At 37.6% G+C, this 21,238-nt stretch overlaps 2 long non-coding RNA genes across 2 annotated transcripts in view; both read left to right on the top strand.

Moving 5' to 3' along the window:
- The window catches only part of LOC125802491 (uncharacterized), a 479,356-nt gene that overhangs the window by 336,012 nt on the left and 122,106 nt on the right, over positions 1 to 21,238 (top strand). The gene's annotated exons all lie outside the window — the stretch shown is intronic.
- On the top strand, positions 11,110 to 13,583 carry LOC125802488 (uncharacterized). The gene is made up of 2 exons (XR_007439621.1): positions 11,110 to 11,324; positions 13,127 to 13,583. It is a non-coding gene; the product is annotated as an uncharacterized LOC125802488 (long non-coding RNA).

The raw sequence follows: 21,238 nt of genomic DNA, 5'->3' as shown, positions 1-21,238 counted from the left end.
TCCCCCAGCCCCGCTGTGCATGCGTCTACTGGCTGGACTGTGTGTTTCTGGTGCACTCCAGATCTTCACAGGAGGAACATCCTACCAACCGCTTAATGTGCATATTTGAACACAGAGTTTTGAACACAGTCAGAATGAAGGTGCACTTTTCCATCTGGCTTCCAGCTCCCAAAATCAGCTTAATGAGTAACAAAGGCCTGCATTTGAGAAAGTTTTGAGATGTGAAGGAAACTGTGTACTTTGCACTTTAGGCTTAGCTTCATTCCAGGTAACTGAATGAAGGTGCTGAAGAGCCAAAACTAGGAGCCAAAACTAAACGAGTTTTTCCTCACTGCAGTTGTGAAACAACCGAACCCATTGTGCGCAGAGCTGAATGAACTGCCTCCACTCTCCACAATACGGGTCAAGGTTATGTCTTCACTTCCATCCTTACAGAGCAAATCCCATTACCTTAATCAAGAGCACAAAGCCGTAAGCATCTTAGCTAAATCTGAAGCATTACCACACACACTGGCTGTCCAAGCCTCTCACAGCCGCAGCCTCGGCGCAGAGCACCCACCTGGGCAGAGCTAATGGGGAGTGTTAGCAGACGACTATCACATTACACTAACGACAGTAGCTTAACACCTTTACACTTACAATTAGTAAACAATGAGATTTGCTTTAAATCTGTAGACGTTCACTCATCAATGGTGACTTCAGAGCTAGAAGAACAAGATAGTTGTTTTTTAATACTTTATTTCTTTATTTATCATTGGTTTTTAAACATTGGATTGATTATTAAATCCAACAGTATTGGCGCTAATTCAGGTTAATGCAAAACTGAATGGACATTTTCCTAAGTTTGACCTCCCATTATTCAAAATTGCTACAGTAATATCATATATAACTTTTAGGATTAATAGCATGGAATGTTTTATTTGTGGATTTAATGGTGTCGCTTGATAACAGTTTGATTTGCTTGGTTTTATAGGACTCTAAAATCTGATTTATGCGCAACCAAATGGACACTTTTCCTAAGTTTGCCCTTCCATTACTCCAAAACGCTACAATAAAACCACTTGATACTTACATTATTAATAGTACAGAAAGGCTTATTCAAGAATTTTATGGTGTCATTTGATAACAGTTTGAGTTGCTGGTTTTATAGGACTCTAAAATCTGATTTATGCAAAACCAAATAGACATTTTTCCTATGTTTGGCTTCCCATAACTTCCTATAAATTTACTACAGTAATATTTTTTTTAAAACATACACCTTGAATACATAAGACAGTGATCTATATGAATTTAGTGGTGTGATATGATAACACTTTGATTATTTTAATTTTATTGGACTCTGAACTCTGGTCTATATACATCTAAATAGGCAGTTTTTCTACCTTTGCCATTAAAACCATTACAAGTGTTATTTTGTAGGAGTCTAAATTCTGGTCTGTATGCAACCATTGATAGTGATACTAAATGTTGCACAAAAAATGCATAGATCAAAAACCACTATCATGAAAAAGTGGCAGCTATAATTCAGCATCTGTAAGAACCAACCAGGATAGTTCGGGTGAAAATGCTAGCAGGTTTATTGTCCAAAAAAACAGTCAAAATCGTAGTCAAAAACAGGCAGACACAAAAAAACAGATATAGAGCACAAAGCAAAAATCGAACTCAAGGGTAAGCAATGGTCAAACAACAGAGTCAGCTTATTTGTACTCCGGAGAGGCTGATCTTAAAGGTGCAGTGCGTGCAGGTGTGACAGCGTCCACCAAAATAAAAAATAAAAAAATTAATAAATAAACTAAAATATACCAAAATAATTAAAAATCAAAACTAGGGCTGGGATATCGAAATGTAATACCAAAAAGGCATTGACCATAATGTCTTGCTACTACCGAGTACTGAAAGGTCTAATAGAATTTAGTGCTTTTTTTCGATATTTTATATAACGTAACAATGCAGTTGAGTACCAGCCCCAGTACCAGAGCAAACGTACTGTAGAAAACCATCTTTGCTCCAATGAAACCAGATTATAGGATGGATACGCATCACTGCTTCCTCCAAGGCTCGTCAGCGCTTTCCATGACACGTCTACAGACCCTTAACTGAAGCTTGTTTTGATGTCTTCCCTGCGACAGTAAGGGTTCTGTCTCCTGGGATCTCCTGCCATCCCTGAGGCGGTGTGCCAGCAGCTTAGCCAAGAACCAGCGTGGTTCATCCGCAAAATAAAGCTTTACCTGCAGGACTCGCTCTGCTCGGAACCGTGGGCATGGAAACATAATCCGTACTCCAGCTGCGGGCACAGGACTAATTATCCTGCATCCACATATACACATTATTTTACTCTCTTATTTTTTTTATTACATATTAATTGATTTAATTAGTTTAATTTAGACATACAGCTCTGGAAAAAAGTAAGAGATCACTTCAGTTTCTGTTTTATTCTATAAACTACAGAGAACATTTCTCCCAAATTCCAAATACAAATATTGTAATTTAGAGCATTTATTTGCAGAAAATGAAAAAAAGGCTGAAATAACAAAAAAAGATGCAGAGCTTTCAGACCTCAAATAATGCGAAGAAAAGAGTTTAGAAATCAATATTTGGTGGAATAACCCTGGTTTTTAATCACAATTTTTATGCATCTTGTTTCAAGCATGTTCTCTCCTCCACGAGTCTTACACACTGCTTTTGGATAACTTTATACTTTACACTCCTGGTGCAAAAATTCAAGCAGTTCAGTTTGGTTTGATGGCTTGTGATCATCCATCTTCCTTTTGATTATATTTAAGAGGTTTTCAATTTGGTCAAATTAAAGAGACTCATCATTTTTAATAGTCTCTTAGAGTTCAGAAATTTGGTGGAATAACCCTGGTTTTTAATCACAGTTGTCATGCATCTTGTTTCAAGCATGTTCTCTCCTCCACCAGTCTTACACACTGCTTTTGGATAACTTTATACTTTACACTCCTGGTGCAAAAATTCAAGCAGTTCAGTTTGGTTTGATGGCTTGTGATCATCCATCTTCCTTTTGATTATATTCCAGAGGTTTTCAAATTTGGTAAAATTAAAGAAACTCATCATTTTTAAGTGGTCTCTTATTTTTTTTTTTTAGAGCTAATGGGGTGTAAGATAGCAAAGAGCATCGCGACTCACCTTAGGCAGGGTGCACAATAGAGCCACATGTGTTATACAGTCAATTCTATTTGCTGATATCTATAATTATAAATCTTCTGTAGACTCTGGACTCACACACACATTCCCACAAACAGCATACAGGACTCCCGAGGCTGCTATCAGACTGCCGTGAGTAAACACCACCCAGTTCTCCATTGTTCTCACACTTTTTGTTCACTGTCTATTTATGGGTCACTGTGTTTGCTGATGTCTTAATTACCGTTGAGAGTTAATGTTTTGCCAGATGTCCCAAAAACACCAGGCGAGAAAGAGCAGGAAAGAGGCCAAATCAGAGCTCTGAGCAAGCCTGGAGAATCCCATGGGTTTTACAGGTGTGTTCCCAGGAGGCCGAGCTGCTCCAGAGGCCCGTTCACAGTTATAACTGAATGTAATCAGCTGCTTTCTGCTGGAACTCAACTCAACCCTGATTTTAGACCACAATAATTTATTGTGGTGACGGACAGTTCTGGTGGAAACAGGAGAGTTGAGGTGCACATTGAATTCTGCGTGATTTGATCAGCCGTGGTTTTATGTTGTTTGGATACAATCCGGGTTAGCACCCGAACATCCCTTTCAGACAGCTTCCTCTTACAGCGTCCACAGTTAATCCTGTTGGATGTGGTTGGTCCTTCTTGGTGGTATGCTGACATTACCCTGGATACCGTGGCTCTTGATACATCACAAAGACTTGCTGTCTTGGTCACAGATGCTCCAGCAAGACGTGCACCAACAATTTGTCCTCTTTTGAACTCTGGTATGTCACTCATAATGTTGTGTGCATTGCAATATTTAGAGCAGAACTGTGCTCTTACCCTGCTAATTGAACCTTCACACTCTGCTCTTACTGGTGCAATGTGCAATTAATGAAGATTGGCCACCAGGCTGCTCCAATTTAGCCATGAAACCTCCCACACTAAAATGACAGGTGTTTCAGTTTCATACCCCTGTTTATTAGCAGAACAGCGATAAAAAGGTTTGATTTGACCTTGTTTTTCTCCTTTACAGTCAATTTACAATATACAGCTCTGTAAAAAAATAAGAGATCACTTCAGTTTCTGAATCAGTTTCTCTGATTTTGCTATTTATAGGTTTATGTTTGAGTAAAATGAACATTGTTTTATTCTATAAACTACAGACAACATTTCTCCCAAATTCCAAATAAAAATATTGTCACTTAAAGCATTTATTTGCAGAAAATGAGAAATGGCTGAAATATTAAAAAGAGATTTAGACCACAAAGAATGCAAAGAAAACAAGTTCATATTCATATTCAAGTTTTAAAAGTTCAGAAATCAATATTTGGTGGAATAACCCTGGTTTTTCATGCATCTTGTTTCAAGCATGTTCTCTCCTCCACCAGTCTTACACGCTGCTTTTGAATAACTTTATGCTGCTTTACTCCTGGTGCAAAAATTCAAGCAGTTCAGTTTGGTGGTTTGATGGCTTGTGATCATCCATCTTCCTCTTGATTATATTCCTGAGGTTTTTAATATGGTAAAATCAAAGAAACTCATTTTTTATATTAGTCTCTTTTTTTCAGAGCTATACTTTAATATTTTTATCAAGCTAATAAAGCTCACATAAGTTGTTATAGAGCTTAATTAATGATTAAAAGGGTAACAATTAGCCATTAGCAATTGGCCCATGTTGTGTTATTCTTTTAAATGACAGTGTTTTTATATAGAAACATTATATCAGATTATTGTGTGTTATGCAGAGAATCATCTTTAGAACGATGGAGATTTGAGAAGAGGTATACCTTCTGAATGCCATTTTAGCATATTAGCAATTAGCAAAAATTACTACAATATTACTGCAATATTAGTGTAGCATTACAGGACACATTCTTGGTGGTAAAACCGATAATCCTGTTTATCTGGAATTCATTCCATTATATTCAAGACCTTTCTTATTTGCCACTAAAGAATATGACATGAAAAAATGCAGATGTTCTTAAAAATATCATTCAAAGAATTTAAAGCAGAACAAACCCCACCCTTTTCTCTCTTACAGTAAGACTCATGTTAGTGTATTCAGTGTACCCACACACCAACACACTCCTCTGTTAAGGAGAAGTCAGAGGAGTGCTGTAATACTCTAACAGATTGTATAATGACACGGCTGATGTAACTCCACTGAAAAGAAAATGAATTCGAAAAGATTTAGGGCTGCCATCAGGAGCGACTCAAGTCTACCAAAACAGTCTAGAGGCATGTGAGTGTGTGTGAGAGAGTGCATGTGTGTTTAAAAAATACAGAAAAAGGACAAAACATATATATATAAAGTGCAGAGACTTGGTTCCGATACATCAGCTCACAGACGCAGCCTTGATCGACATCACCCTAGGAGTGATGAGGGAAAGAGTGCTATCTATCTCTACCTAGAGAGAGCAAGGCCAGTTGTGCTCTCTCAGGGCTCTGGCAGGTGATGGCATAATTACCATAATTATAATTTTTCAAAAATGTAAACAAACACGGGTTAAAAATCTGTTTATTTTAAAGGATAATTTAATTCATTAAGGGGAAAAAAATCTATTCAAGTCAACCTACCTCTATGTGAAAAAGTGATTGCCCCCTAAACCTAATAATAATGTGGTCATGCCACCCTGCAATCAAGCGTTTGTAGTAACTAGCAATGAGTCAATCTTTCACATCTCTGTGGAGGAATTTTATTTCACTCTTCTTTAAAAAAATTGTTTCACTTCAGCCATTCAGGGTTATCGTGCCAGAGCATCTTAGTCAGACTTTGACTGGGCCACTTTCTCTGAGCCAATCAGAGGTGGACTTGCTCGTGTGTTTTAGATCATTGTCCTGCTGCAAAACCCAAGTACACCTGAGCTTAAGGTCATAAACTGATGGCCTGACATTTTCCTTCAGGATTTTCTGGGGAAAAGCATAATTCATGGGTCAATCAATTACACAAACCCCAGACCATCACACTACCACCACCATGTTTGACTTTTAGTATAATGACTTTTAGTTTGACCACTGAATATCATCGAAATGATTGTTGGAAATGTATGACGGGTCCTTGTGTTTTTTGGTCAGCAGTGGTTTTTCCTTGGAAATTATTGGGTTGTGGAACCCTTTAATGGCCTTTAAGAGTATTCCTACCTCGTACTTAATGATCTTTGCTTAGATGACACAGCATTTAGCATGTCTTTTCTTTTGAAAGTAGTCTAAACTGCTTGCTTGGCAATGAAATACACTTTAAAAAGATATTCTGCCTCAATCTGAGACAGAAATGAAACTGAAGCAGTTGGCTGATATATATTACGTGACTGATAAATCCTGTTGTGGGTTTAATGTAATAAGGATTAATGTGGGCCATTGGATTTAACACAAATAGGCTTTATACAGAACAATTTGACTGAACAATTGGAGCTTTTTATGCTGGACTCCAACAGAAAATGTTAACTGGGGTTAACCACAGCCCAGTTTGAGACTTTTAAAGACTTTGGAGAGTTTGATTCGTTTCCACAGCCTAGTGCTGGGTCTCTAATTTACAGAACACACAGTGGGTTACATTAACCCATGAAAACAACTTGATTTGGTCAAAAGAGTTAATCTAAAATACTATTCCTATTACCATGAGCCAACACTAGACTTTATAACACTTTTGTTAAGCTTCTATGCATTGTTTTTTAATTTAATCAAAATCATTTTCAGCACAATTTCACTACTAAGGTGAGCAAAAGCTCTCATACCTTGAGCTGGGTTTGTGTCCTAGGTCATGGGTCTTCCAGCAGGACAATGACCCAAAACTTACTTAAAAAACGCACCCAGAAATGGATGGAAACAAAGCGCTAAAGAGTTCTGAAGTGGCAAGCAATGAGTCTGGATCTAAAACCCACTGAACACCTGTGGAAAGTTCTTAAAAGTGTCATTGAGAGAAGCACTGAAGCACTGAAACCTGAAGCAGTTTGCAAAATAGTGGTCCAAAATTCCAGTTAAGAGAAGTTTGATGGTTATAGGAAGTGGTTTATTTCAAGGTGTGTAACCAAATATTAAGTTGAGAGTACTAATCATTTTGTCTAGTGTGTTTTTGCATGAAATTATGTCACTTTTTGGCTTTTTTTCCCTTCTTTTTTCCTTTTTTTTATTCCAATACACTCATTACATTACATTACATTTGGCAGACGCTTTTGTCCAAAGCGACTTACAATATTGAAGTGCAAATAATAGAAGAGGTTAAGTACAAAAATAATAGAAGTTAAAAATAAAGCATCTATAGATAGGGCCTTAAGGAGGTCAGAGGGAAATAATGGGATAGAGGAGTAGAGAAGAGGAAGAAGGAGATGAGGTTAGAATTAGTTAGTTTGTTAGAGGTGTTAGGAGAGTAAGTGCTCTTTGAAGAGCTCTGTCTTCAGGAGTTTCTTAAAGATAGTGAGCGATTCTCCTGATCTGGTAGTGGAAGGTAGTTTGTTCCACCATTGGGGAACTCTGTATGAGAACAGTCTGGATTGCTTTGTGTGAGTGTTTGGCAAAGTGAGGCGACATTCATTGGAGGAGCGCAGCGGCCGGGAGGTAGCGTAAGCCTTCAGGAGTGAGTGCAGGTAGGAAGGAGCCTGTTCTGTCATCGCCTTGTAGGCAATTGTAAGCGCTTTGAATTTGATGCGAGCAGCAACCGGTAGCCAGTGGAGCTCAATGAGCAGCGGAGTGACATGTGCCCTGTTTTGGTTGGTTGAAGACCAGACATGCTGCTGCGTTCTGGATCATCTGTAGTGGTTTTACTACACAGGCCGGGAGGCCAGTTAGTACGGCATTGCAGTAGTCGAGGCGTGAGATTACCACAGCTTGTACCAGGAGTTGGGTGGCCTGTTGCGTCAGAAACGGTCGAATTTTTCTGATGTTGTAAAGCGCAAAGCGGCAGGATCGAGCAACTGAGGCCACATGGTGCGTGAAGAATCAATGAATGGCACATGGTGCGTCAATGAATTAAACATGTATAGAACTGTACAACTTGTGTAACTGCAATACTTTTTTTCAGAAAAAATTACAGGAGTGTAATTTTGGCTCTCAGAACCATCACTGACCATAAATAATTTTTTTTTTGCATTTTTTCATTTGTAAATCAAGGGATCAGAGTCTGGAGGAAGAGTGGTGAGACACACAGTCCAAACTGCTCGAGGTCTAGTGTGAAGTTCAACAATCAGTGATGGTTTGGAGAGACATGTCTGTCATCTGCTGGTGTTGATCCACTGTGTTTTATTATCAAGTCTAATGTCAGTGCAGTTTTGTTTTCCCACAAAATCTTACAGCACTTCATATCTTACAGCTTCCCTCTGCTGCTGACAACTTTTATGGAGATGCAGATTTCATTTTCCAGCAGGACTTGGCACACTGCCCACAGTACTGCCAAAAGAACCAATTGGTCTTATATTATATTCTAATTTTCTGAGACACTGATTTTTGGGTTTTCATTGGCTGTAAGCCATAATATTCATCAACCATAAAATAAATAAACACTTAAAATAGATCACTCTGTGTTTAATACATCTATATAATATATGAGTTTCACATTTTAAACTTTTTAAAACATAATTACTGTTGAAACACAGTTGTTACTCTAAATCTGTCTGTATCTGGTGAGATAGAAGGACTTTAAGGGGCATTATTGCATAATTGACCCATTTGGCTGGGAAATAAAGGCACATTCCAGTCACTCTAGTATAGTTTCCTGCAGAGTGGACTGCACAAATTATTCAGCTATTCTAGGAATGGTTCCTCACCACAGGCCTCCTCAGGGAGGGAGAAAACTGCTTTGAACGGGAACTTTAAACTGTGCAGGGAGTGAGAGATCAGTAATGACTTCAGAAATCAGTGTGAAGAACACTTTAACCATCTGTCACTGCACCCTAGTGAATAGAAAAAATAAAAAATATACTAAATTATACTTAAAACATTTTGAGAAATGTCTAAGCATGCTGTAAATATACTAACAGAATTATGTATTTAATTAAAATATATTAAAAGTACATTAATATTATGCTTTCATCAAATGTTTGAAAGTAAACTTTAATCATACTTTTTAAAAAGTACAATATATTGTATTTAAAAAGAAAAAAACAACTATAAAGTACAATTTCAGTTTTATGTAATTTAGTATACTTCTAAAATACTTATTTCCAGACATACTTTTGTACATTCTACTGTTACAGTAGTTCGTTTAAAGCACAATGTATCATTTAACTTGTAAAGAAAACTAGTAAATTAATCTACATTGGTAAAATGCTTTAAAAATATATGTAGGTATTAAATTAATATAACAAAATACTTAAAATGTATTTCAATGCTCTGTAATTATAATTAGGAAAATGTAAATATAAGTAACTGAAGTTAGGAACTGAAGTGATCCCTTAACTTTTTCCAGTGCTTCTAAAATTAGTATTAGCATTCAGTTAATAACACATACATCATACCCTCCTGACCTTAAAATCACTGACATATTATACGCGTTCATGCTGTTGCATTACTGAAGCTGTAATACAGAGGTTTTATCATCTCGTCCCTCTCTGACTTTAATCCTCAACTTCTTAAACTGCCCACAGGGACAAACTGAAGTGAGGATTTGGGCTATTTTAGGATTAATCTGTGTATTAAAGAATAATTGACTGATCCTCATGAGAAACTGAAGATTTTACTCTGCTAAGCGAAGCTCGGGTTGAGTTGGGGTGGGGTCGGTGGAGTTGGGTTGGGTGGGGTTTGGGGTGGGTGGGGTTAGGCGGTGAATCAGCAGCAGCAGCAGTGAGTTGCAGTCATCCAGATGACCCCCAAAATAACCCACATCACACACACTATGTGTGTCAGTGTGTGAGTTATGTAGAAATTCCATATATACAGCTTATATCGTTCTATTCTTTTTTATATACTCGAAATATTTTTCTGTATATATTTTTCATACTGTTCATATGCTTATATACTGGTCGTGTAAATTGAGGAGAAAATGTGATAAAAATTTGAAATAAAATTAAAACAGAAAGAGAAAAAAGTTAACAAAACACCAATATGTGCTATGATGTTTAAAATTAAGCAAATAAACTAAAATAAGTACTTGAATTCAGTTAATTATTTTGTTCTTGCATACCCAAGTGAAAGAAGCCCTGGTGGAGAAGACTCCATGGTGAGTTAGGAGTGGGGGACACGCCCATTATTATGCAAATAAATGATGTGCCATGTCCCAATTCGCTATCCGGGGCAGCAATAGTCTATTGATAGATAGATAGATAGATAGATAGATAGATAGATAGATAGATAGATAGATAGATAGATAGATAGATAGATAGATAGATAGATAGATAGATAGATAGATAGATAGATAGATAGATAGATAGATAGATAGATAGATAGATAGATAGATAGATAGATAGATCCTTTTTTCCTTTCTTCCTGGGTTTACCTCCTTTGAGATCAGCTGTTCTGCAATTGGGTTCAACAACCCTCTGGGCTGAAGAGCTACTAGTCTTTAGCACTCCATCCTATTACACTTCATTTTTCCAAAACAGAATTTATTTTTTGTGGCCACGTAATGAAGCAAATAAACTAAAAATTATTTTCTTCTTTGTATAAACAAGCAATATACAATAAACAGGGGTGTGCAGATGTAAACATAAATGGTCATTTTTATAGGTTAGAATGATAAATGCACAATCGGGACAAATGAATGAATGCGCCATGAATGGGTTTTAAAAAAAAAGCTAATTCCAAGCATGCCTCAGACATCTGTCTCCAATCAACACCACTTTAATTCAACACAATCCAATAACTCAATAATGTCATGTTCTCTAGATTTCTCAAGCATTTCATATCAAACCACCTCTGAATGACTTTGTTCACGTTCACATACAAAAAATACAAGAGAATTACGTAAAAAATGTTGAGAAATGAGAGGAATTCCTCTTTAAAGAGAAGGTTTCAGTTCCTCTCTCTCAGGAATGACCTTTGAGGTTGGGGACAGGCGGCTCAGAGCGCTGGAAATGTGATGACCACGGGGAAACTCTGCTCCAGCCGAAACGCTAGCTGCAGCCCGGGGCTGAGCGGGAGATACGCCGGCTGCGTCGAGGGCTGCCAAGTGCAGCCAAGAGAAACGAGATGCCTACAAACAAACCTGACAAAACAGGAGGGAAGAAAGGGACAAGCTAATTGGAGACAGGAGAGGTGAGCTAATTGGAAGGTGGCTAAGCTAATTGGCTGCGCGTTAGCTTAGTGAAACGTAGCCACGGTGCTCAGCTACTCGTGTTATTTAATGATCAGCTGAGCGTGGTCCTCAGCAGCTCTGACTGGCTGAGATAGGGCACTGCTGAAGACTGATGGAGACTGATGGAGCTCTGGGTTTGGGTAACTGGAGTAATAAGTGGGGTGACCTATTTGCAGTGTGATACTCAGGTAACACTAGGAGTTGGACTGAGATGCCGCCGTACTATAATTGGATTAATCTATAAATCATTTCCTATGAAACAGCCGCTGGGGCTCCATCTCTTCTGCATTAATGTGATGTCACTTAAGATGTTTTAGAACACATGTGAGATTTATACTCTACTGTACACTGTAAAAAAAGGTTCTTGTAAATTTTACAGTAAGATAACAGCAAAAAGTATCAGTAAAAAGTTTATAATGAAGAAATGTAAAATTATACTAATTATTTGTGGAGAAAGAGTACAGCATGTAGACATAAATAGTATTTTGACATAAATAAATACAATATTATACTGTAATTATTCTTGATAATAGCCATATATAATTGAAATGTTTTGGGTCTTTAGTTGCCAACGAAAAAAGCAGGTAGCAGAGATGCTGCAAAGTTATTGCATTATATACTGTTTATATCCTTTTGTACAGTTTATATACTGTCTATATTCACATATACAGTTTATAGTAAAGAAAGTTGATAAGTAAAGACACTAGTAACTTGCTCTTACAGCCTACAACAATATATTTTAGTGAATCAACCATTATAACATTAGAAATGCATACCCAAGAGAAAGTAGCCCTGGTGGGCAAGACTCAAAACACACTGATGGACGTGAGTTAGGAGTGGGGGACACGCCCATTTTTATGCAAAAAAAATTATGTCCCATGTCCCAATTTACTAGCCGGGGCAGCGATAGTGAATTGGACCGCAACCATTATTTTTTTCCTTTTTTCTTGGGTTTACCTGCTTTGAGATCAGCTCTTCTGCAATTGGGTTCAACAACCCTCTGGGATGGAGAGCTACTAGTCTGTAGCGCTCCATCCCATTACACTTTATTTTACAAAACAGAATTTTTTTTTTGTGGCGCGCCACTTATTGGCTCGGAAAATATCTTAATTGCCGACCCCTGTGCTAGATGGTCGAAGCAAAAACCCATATGACATGACGCATGAGGGTTACATAAACAAGATCTGAAAGAGACAGAAGAAAACGTGAGGACAACTGATGAAGTACACAAACATAATTCCCTGCATTATCTATACTTTATTGGACTAATTATTTTTCAGATGTCTTTTTACTTCTTCTTCTTACATTTTCACACAATTATCTGAACTTTCTGCTCCTTAAATTTTAAAATCAGCCTCGTTACTCCTATTTCATTTCAGCTTGTTTTCATTCTGGCTTCTCATTGTTCAATAAAACCCCTATCCAGATAAATCTCTCCATCCAGATAGAGTGAATCTGATTGTGATTGGATACAGAGAAGTATAAACATATACCATTCTGACTCCCTATTGGTTTATGCGCGGTTTATCCATTAAACCTTTACATCACGTCACGCTGTTGCAAAGCGAATGTTTCTAAGTACTGACTTAATACCAGTTTACTATATTTAGACATTATGTGGTTGATTGTATGCTTGCTTATTGCCTTTTAAACTGACTAAAATAGTTTTAAGAATATTTTTAGTAAATCAATGTTGATTCTTACTTTAAGCATGCATTGTTCTCACATTTAAAAGCTCCACTAATAAATCTTTTTTTTTTAGTTTTATCACCGGCTATCAGCACTCTGCACTGTCAGAGAGAGGAGAGTCAGCTGCAGTAAATCACCACTGAAGAGCATCTGAGGAGAACAAGCCTGAGCAGCCGTGGGAATAAAACCTGGACTGCTCCAATTAAATCTGTGTTCCTATTTTTGCAGCGTGCTTAGAAGATTCAGCGGCCGAGAGCCAGGTCCATGATTAAAGCACTATCAGCGCAGGGTTTTAGTAGTGTGCGGTACAAAGCAATACAAAATAAAATTGATTGAAGGCTTAGTTTGGATATTTTAGGCTCCTTATGCTACAGAACTACAAAATCATTCTCATACTAATTCAGAAATCGTCCCCATTCTGTAGAAGACGCCATCCTCCCTCAGGAAAACAAACTCCACTGGGGACAACTTATTGCTACAAATATTTACATTTTTCTTCTCTTGGAATAAAGCATGTCTGAAGACCTTGAGTGCAGGATTTGTTTGGATTCTCGTGGATTAATTTGTAATAACATTGAAACCGCCGCCTGAAACAGATATCCTTTAAGAGCAGGATGAGACAGGGTTAACCAGATAAATCAGAGTACAAGCGGATTGAGTATAGACAAAAAATCTGACTTTTAACTCAACAATAAACTTTAAATGAGCTGCTGGTGTATCTTCACAGTGTGTATGAGCAGATCAGTATCTGCTGCGCTGTTAAGATACAAACGTGCCAAAGTCAGAGCTCACCTGGCTCTTAAAGGGAATGACTACTGGCACACTGATTGGTTTATTTCACATTACGCCCAAAAAACACACCCATGATTAGTTAAGAGAATTAGAGAAGAGAATTTTGAGATGCATAAGGCATATTTTTGTCCTCTTACGATACCGAAGACACACCGACACGCCCTAAATCCAGCTGCACAATCCGCAATTGGCCATTTCGCTATAGATCACTGAAATAGGGTCCTTAGTATTCCAATTCTTCTCAAAGATGAGGTTGATGGGCTTGAGTTCAGTAAAAAAAAATTCCTCATCAAACCCAACAACCCTTCCCCAAACCACTGTCTGAAAGTTGGAACCACTCCAATATAGTTGCAAGAAAAAGTATGTGAACCCCTTGGAGTTACTTGGATTTCTGCATAAATGTGTTCTGATGTTCATCTTCTTCAAGTCACAACAATAGACAAACACAGTCTGCCCAGATAATATGTTTGCATGGTTTTATTGAACACAACATGTTAACATTTACAGTGAGGGTGAAAAAAGTATGTGAACTTTTGGATTTTATAACTGGCTGATCCTCCTTTGGCAGCAAAAACCTCAACCAATCGTTTCCTGTAGTTGAAGATCAGACCTAAACAAAGTTTAGTTGTTGATTTTTACTTCTATGTTTTGGTCATTGTCCTGTTGCATCATCCATCCTCTGTTGAGCTTCAGTTGGCAGACAGATGGTCTCGGTAATCTTAGGAATTTAATTTTTCGTTGATGACAGCAATCTGTCCAGGACCTGAGGCGGCAAAGCAGCCCCAAACCATGATGCCCCCTCCACCATGTTTTACAGTTGGGATGAGGTTTTGATGATGATAGCGTTGTGTGTTCTTTCCAAACAACTCAATTTTGGTTTCATCTGTCCACAGCATATTTTGCCAGTAGTGCTGTGGAACATCCAGGTGCTCTTTTGGACTACAGGTTGGCTGACTCCTGGCTCCAATTAGCCCTTAGAAAAGTCTTTAGCTGAGGGGTTCACATACTATTCCCCCCCTCACTGTGAATGTTAACATGTTGTGTTCAATAAAACCATGCAAACATATAATTATTTGTATGATATTAGTTTTAACAGACTGTGTTTGTCTATTGTTGTGACTTAGATGAAGATCAGAACACATTTAATGACCAATTTATGCAGAAATCCAAGTAATCTCAAAGGGTTTACATACTTTTTCTTGCAACTGTATTTACAATACAAATGTATGTCATAGCATTGCAATTGCAACCACAGTATCTAACATAAGTCAAACTACGGCATGCACCAACCATGCATTCTACACCAGTGAGGTGGAGCTACTTGGTGGAGCCATTGGACTATCCAGAAAATGTTCAGAAAACAAAAAGACTCAGCATTAACAATGTCAAGGACATATACTTATTGACGTACTCGCTTATCTTGCTTTTTTGGACCGAGAAAACACAAGCATTAGCTGTAACCTGATAATGAAAGGTCAAAAGAATGTTGCAGTCGTGATTCTTGACAAAGCCGTTGTGGTGGATCTGAGAGGAAAGGTTGAGGTTTCTGGGGTTGTGGGTTTTAGTTCTGAATAAGTGTCTGTCTGTGAGAATGTGGTGAGACAGTGAGATGTTCTCAGCTATAGCATGGGAAACATGCTCTGAGAACCTTTATCGTTAGCCCACATCATCAATGATTATATCGTTGCTGTGCATTGAAAAACAAGTATCTCCATTTTTGTAGATTTTGATTTTCAGTTAACTAAATAATTTGAACAAAAAAAATTATCCCTTTCACTGTGTGAAAATTTCTTTATGAATGGACCAATAGAAATACTTTAATATGACCTTAAATATATATGAATATTTACATTGACTTCCATTGAAAGTTTAGAAGGTTTTATCTCTCGCCTGTAAATTTGCTGTTTTGGGGATACTTGTATTTTATTGGACAGCGAAGACATTGACATCTAATGACACATAATTATTTGGAACCTGTTGAGAATCTTTTTTAACTATTTATGTCTTTCTGCACAGTGGATTGCAAAAGTATTTATACCCCTTAAACTTTTTTCACATTTAGTCACCTTACATCCACAAATTAAAATGTATTTTATTGAGATTTTAAGTGATAAACCAACACAAAATAGCACATAATTGTGAAGTGTTAACATGTTAACATTTACAGTGAGGGTGAAACGAAAATGATACATGGTTTTCAACATTTTAATTAAATATGAAAAAAGTATTCAGGTATTCTGTATTGTTTGGTTTGTTAGTTTTTTTGGCTTTTGACTATAAACAGTATTAAAAACTTTCCACCTTTTATATCTGTGATGGTCTATTAGAATATCACTGTCCATGTTGAAATTCAGCTCTCCATGCCAACAGCACTCATACAGCTTCAGACCATGATGCTACCACCACCATGCTTGACTTTAAGCAAGGGACAGTTGCCTTGGTAATCCAGATGGTACATCCATTGATCAGATCCAAATAAGTTTATCTTGATCTCGTCAGACCAGGGGACATGGTTCCAGCAGTCCATGCTGTTGCACTGCTTGTCTTCAGCCAACTTTTTGTGGGCTTTCTTGTACATCTGCTTCAGAAGAGGCTAACTTCTAGGACCAATCTGGTGGGGCTGGGGAGGACAGAGGGAAAATGTGAATCAGCCACTTCTGAAAGCAGGACACAGGTGGGATTAGCGATCTTTTAAAACAGGTGGAAGCTGGTGATTGGTGAAGGTAAATTGACATACAAGTGTATAAGTGAAAAAAACTTATTCTGAGTAGGATATACGGCCCTTTTGCCAAGATTGTATTTGGTGCTCCTAAGTGACCCAAATCAGCATTGTTCAGGCTTTGTGCCTATGTGTCCTCAAGGCTGTGACAGTCACCCAACTGAGTCAAATTGACCTGCAGTTACCCCATCATTTAGGGAAGAGCTAACCAGTGTGGGCATCAGAGCTCGCTGATGCAACAGAACAGGCCGTTCGATAGTCGGCTGGATTATTCTGACTCATGTGTACTTGTTAATTTTTTTTTTCTTCAGTTTTATTATGCTTATTTTTTGTTGCATTTTACCAAACTTATGTGCTTATGTTTTTTTTGTTTTGTTTTATTAAAACCTTTAGAATTTGGAGACTTCAGATTCTGAAGATTCTCAGATTTTCCTACTTTAACAGAAAACAGCCAGTGTATATATATATATATATATATATATATATATATATATATATATATGTATATATATATATATATGTATATATATATATATATATATATACATATATATATATATTATTTTTTTTGTATTGAGTAGGCTATTCTTAACCCAGCAGGGACTCATTACAGCTCAACATGCACACATACACCATACATCATATTAATGCTGTGCTGAGAATAAAATATATGCCAAGCACTCGCCCCATATAGTGGTCTCTTTGCACTGATTGATGGGACAGGGTTCTGCAGCAGTGTATATACAGTGCATTTGCACTTAAGTGAGCGTATAGCACGCTCAAGGACGTGAGTAGCTGCTGGTAGATACAAGCATTAGCACTCTCCCAGAGCCACATAGCGTAATAAATCCAGGCGCCTGCATCACTGTAACCTTCAAACTGACCTCTCTCCAGCCAGTGACTCACAGTGCGGGCTGTGAATTCCCACAGCATTTAACATGCTAGTTTTATCTGACAATCTGCAGCAATACTAGCTGGCTAGCCTCACAGGCTAAAGCGTCCACTATGCTAGCTTTATCTAAAAACATAAGCAGGAATCTAGCCAGCTAGGCACACAAATAAAGGTATCCACCATGCTAGTTTTATCTGAAAATCCGCAGCAATGCCAGCTGGCTAGCCACACAACAAAAAGTATACACCATGCTAGTTTTATCTAAGAAATCAGCAGCAATGCTGGCTGGCTAGCCACAAAACAAAAACGTCCAGCATTTTAGCTTATTTAAAAAACACTGCAGCAATGCTAGTTGGCTAGCCTCACAGGCTAAAGCATCCACTACACTAGCTTTATCTAAAAAATAAGCAGGAATCTAGGCAGCTAGGCACACAAATAAAGGTATCCGCCATGCTAGCTTTATCTGAAAATCTGCAGCAATGCCAGCTGGTCAGCTAGACACACAAACAAAAGTATCCACCATTGCTAGTTTTATCTAAAAATCAGCAGCAATGCCAGCTGGCTAGCCACACAAGCAAATGATGCACTATGCTAGCTTTATCTACGAAATAAGCAGCAATACTGGCTAGCTAGCCACACAACAAAAACGTCCAGCATTTTAGCTTTATCTAAAAAATCTGCAGCAAGGCTAGCTGGCTAGCCTCGCAGGCTAAAGCATCCACCAATGCTAGCTTTGTCTGAAAATCAGCAGCAATGCTAGCTGGCTAGCCACACAGGCTAAAGTATCCACCATGCCAGCTTTATCTAAAAATCTCCAACAATGCTAGCTGGCTAGCCACACAAGCAATTGTAAACACCATGCTAGTTTTATCTGAAAATCTGCAGAAATGCCAGCTGGCCAGCTAGACACACAAACAAAAGCATTCACCATGCTAGTTTTATCTAAAAAAAAAAAACAGCAGCAATGCTAGCAGGCTAGCCTCACAAGCAAAAGCATCCACAATGTTAGCTTTATCTGAAAATCAGCAGGACTAATAGTTGGCTAGCCACACAACAAAAACGTCCAGCATTTTAGCTTTATCTAAAAAATGCAATGCTAGCTGGCTAGCCACACAGGCTAAAGTATCCACTGTACTAGCTTTATCTAAAAAAACAAAGCAGGAATGCTAGCCAGCTTAGCACACAAGCAAAAGCATCCACCAATGCTAGTTTTTTTTTTTTTTTTTTTTTTTGAAAATTAGCTGGAATGCTAGTTTATCTGAACTTCTATTGGTGAGCAGTACATGAAGAGGATTCCAGTGGTAACCTGGAAAGCTCTGGTGAACTCTATGAGAGGCAGTTTAAGAAAATAATGGTGGCCATACAAAATATTGACACATTGTGCCCAATTTGGCCATTTTCACTTGGTGGTGTTTTAAGTTATTTTGAGGCCACAGAAAATTAACACTGTTGTCCAATCTGTACACTGACTACTTTAATAATAAAATAATTACTAACATTTAAGGATATATTGTGTTAAATTTGTTTATCTTTTTGTTTATCGTTTATTTGCCTCCCTGTCTCTCTCTCTCTCTCTCTCTCTCTCTCTCTCTTTCTATCACACGCATAAGCTCACTCTGACATGACTAATTAATATAGATCTGCTGCAGAGAGGTCAATACACCCAGCCAGGGTTTTTTCATTATTAACCATGGGGTCCTACAGTCAAGGACAGACGTAGCCGTGTCTGCAGGCGGCCGTGCCGAGCTGTCACTGCTGTGCCTGTAGCCTTCACTTAGCAACAGCGCTAGCAATGTCACAGCATATCCATGTAATATATTCAGATTGACACATTCTGTGCAGCTGGGTGCCCCTCTCTTATTCATATTCACAGTAACAGGCTTTTGCTTGTGTGGTTAGCCAGCTAGCATTGCTACAGATTTTCAGATAAAGTCAGCATTAAAGCTTAGATCAGGCCCGAAAAAATTTGCTCATTATGAGTTCGAGCCCGGTTTAAAGTATCTGTTTCTGTATTAGCCATAGCTCTATAGTTTGTGCCCATCACATTCTTATATTCATAAATTAGTACCTGTTATATTAGCCATAGTTCACATTAATTCTCTGTACTGTTTTGTTCTGTTATTTGTTTGTTGTTTGTTTGTACTGAGCGGGTCAACCCGAGTAGGATGGGTTCCTCGGACTGAGTCTTGGTTCCTTCCAAGGTTTCTTCCTCTTAAAGGGAGTTTTTCCTTGCCACTGTGTCACCATAAAATTGGCATCTCTGTGGTGCTGCTCATAAGAGGCGTGGACCTGTTTTTCCTGTAAAGCGGCTTTGTGACAACCTTTGTTGTAAAAAGCGCTATATAAATAAAATTGAATTGAATTGAATTTAAACCCTACAATTTTTTGTAAGTTAAGTGTTAAAACTAAGCTTTTAAAAAAACATTTTCGGGCTATCTGAATGAACAAAATCTGTTAAGAATTATGTTAATTGACATTGCAACACTGAATAAGCATAGACCTATTATATATATATATATATATATATTTTTTTTTTTATTTTTTTTTTTTCTAATTTTTATCCCATTTTCTCATCTGAACACAGGACATGCTTCCAGTAATCAATGAACAATCATTTTTGAGTTGCTTATCTTCAGAAAACTGTTTGCAGGCTTTCTTGTGCATAAGCTTCAGAAGAGGATTGCTTCTAGGACATTGTCATGCATACAGAGTATATTTTAAGCACTGCAGGTTGACCTCCTATTTCTTCAAGCTCTGCAGCAATGCTGGCAGCACTCATGCATCTGTTTATGAAGTCAAACTCTGGATAAAAACAACCACCGCCATGTTTATTCACATTACATTCTTTTTTAGAATGCTCAGTTACCTTTACACTCTGTTTGGTAACACTTTATAATACTGTTCCATAGTTAATAGGTAACTAAGCAGTAACTAAGCAGTAACTAATTAATAGTGCTGCATTAACACCTAAATATTTTCTATTAACTACCAGGGAGTACTAAATAATTACTCAGTATATAGTACTGAACTAATGATTATAGTAGTTCACTATTAACTCCACATTAATTACTGAAACTTACATATCTCCTGGAGAACTACTTACTAATAATGTCTCCTTTATAATAACTATTCATTAATTACTGCTCAAATCAACATTAATTACTGAAAACCCTTACATCCCACCTGGGGAACTATAGATCTAAATCAGTCTACACAATTATTCTATCAGTGGTGATATTAAAGGCATATTTGAGTGACACCATTTGTAGTAGTAGTAGTAACCTTAATTACCTTATTATCATCATTATCTTCCAAATATTAGCAAGTAAAATATAGTATATAGTAAAATACTACAGTGTGTCGTAATCTGCTTAAACCCCATTTTTGAAAGAAAACAAAAACTTTATAACGTAATATTATTACATAGTAGACATTATTTATGTTCTCCAGAAGACTCTAAGACTGACTGTACTCAATTTTGTTTTAATGGTCACTGCTTTAATTTTCAGCACCAACCTTATAAACGTTCATCTTTAGCCTTGCAGTCTCACAGACTTTACGTGCGCATTATTAGGGTAATTACGGTAATTCCACAGCGCCGGACCGCTAGCCTCTATCAGTGTGTTTATCTGCTGCTGCTGCAGGTTCTTCTATCAGTGGTGATATTAAAGTCAGTGACACCACTTATCATATATTAACCTTACTTACCTTAGTATGCTCAATATCTTCCAAATGTTAGACACACTGAAATGTGCAGTAGTCTGCTTAACCCCCATTTTTGT

The sequence above is a fragment of the Astyanax mexicanus genome, chromosome 6 (genome assembly GCF_023375975.1).
Source record: "Astyanax mexicanus isolate ESR-SI-001 chromosome 6, AstMex3_surface, whole genome shotgun sequence".
Classification (NCBI taxonomy): domain Eukaryota; kingdom Metazoa; phylum Chordata; class Actinopteri; order Characiformes; family Acestrorhamphidae; genus Astyanax; species Astyanax mexicanus.
Note: the sequence above shows the minus strand (reverse complement) of the source record. Positions and strands in the feature narration are given on the sequence as shown.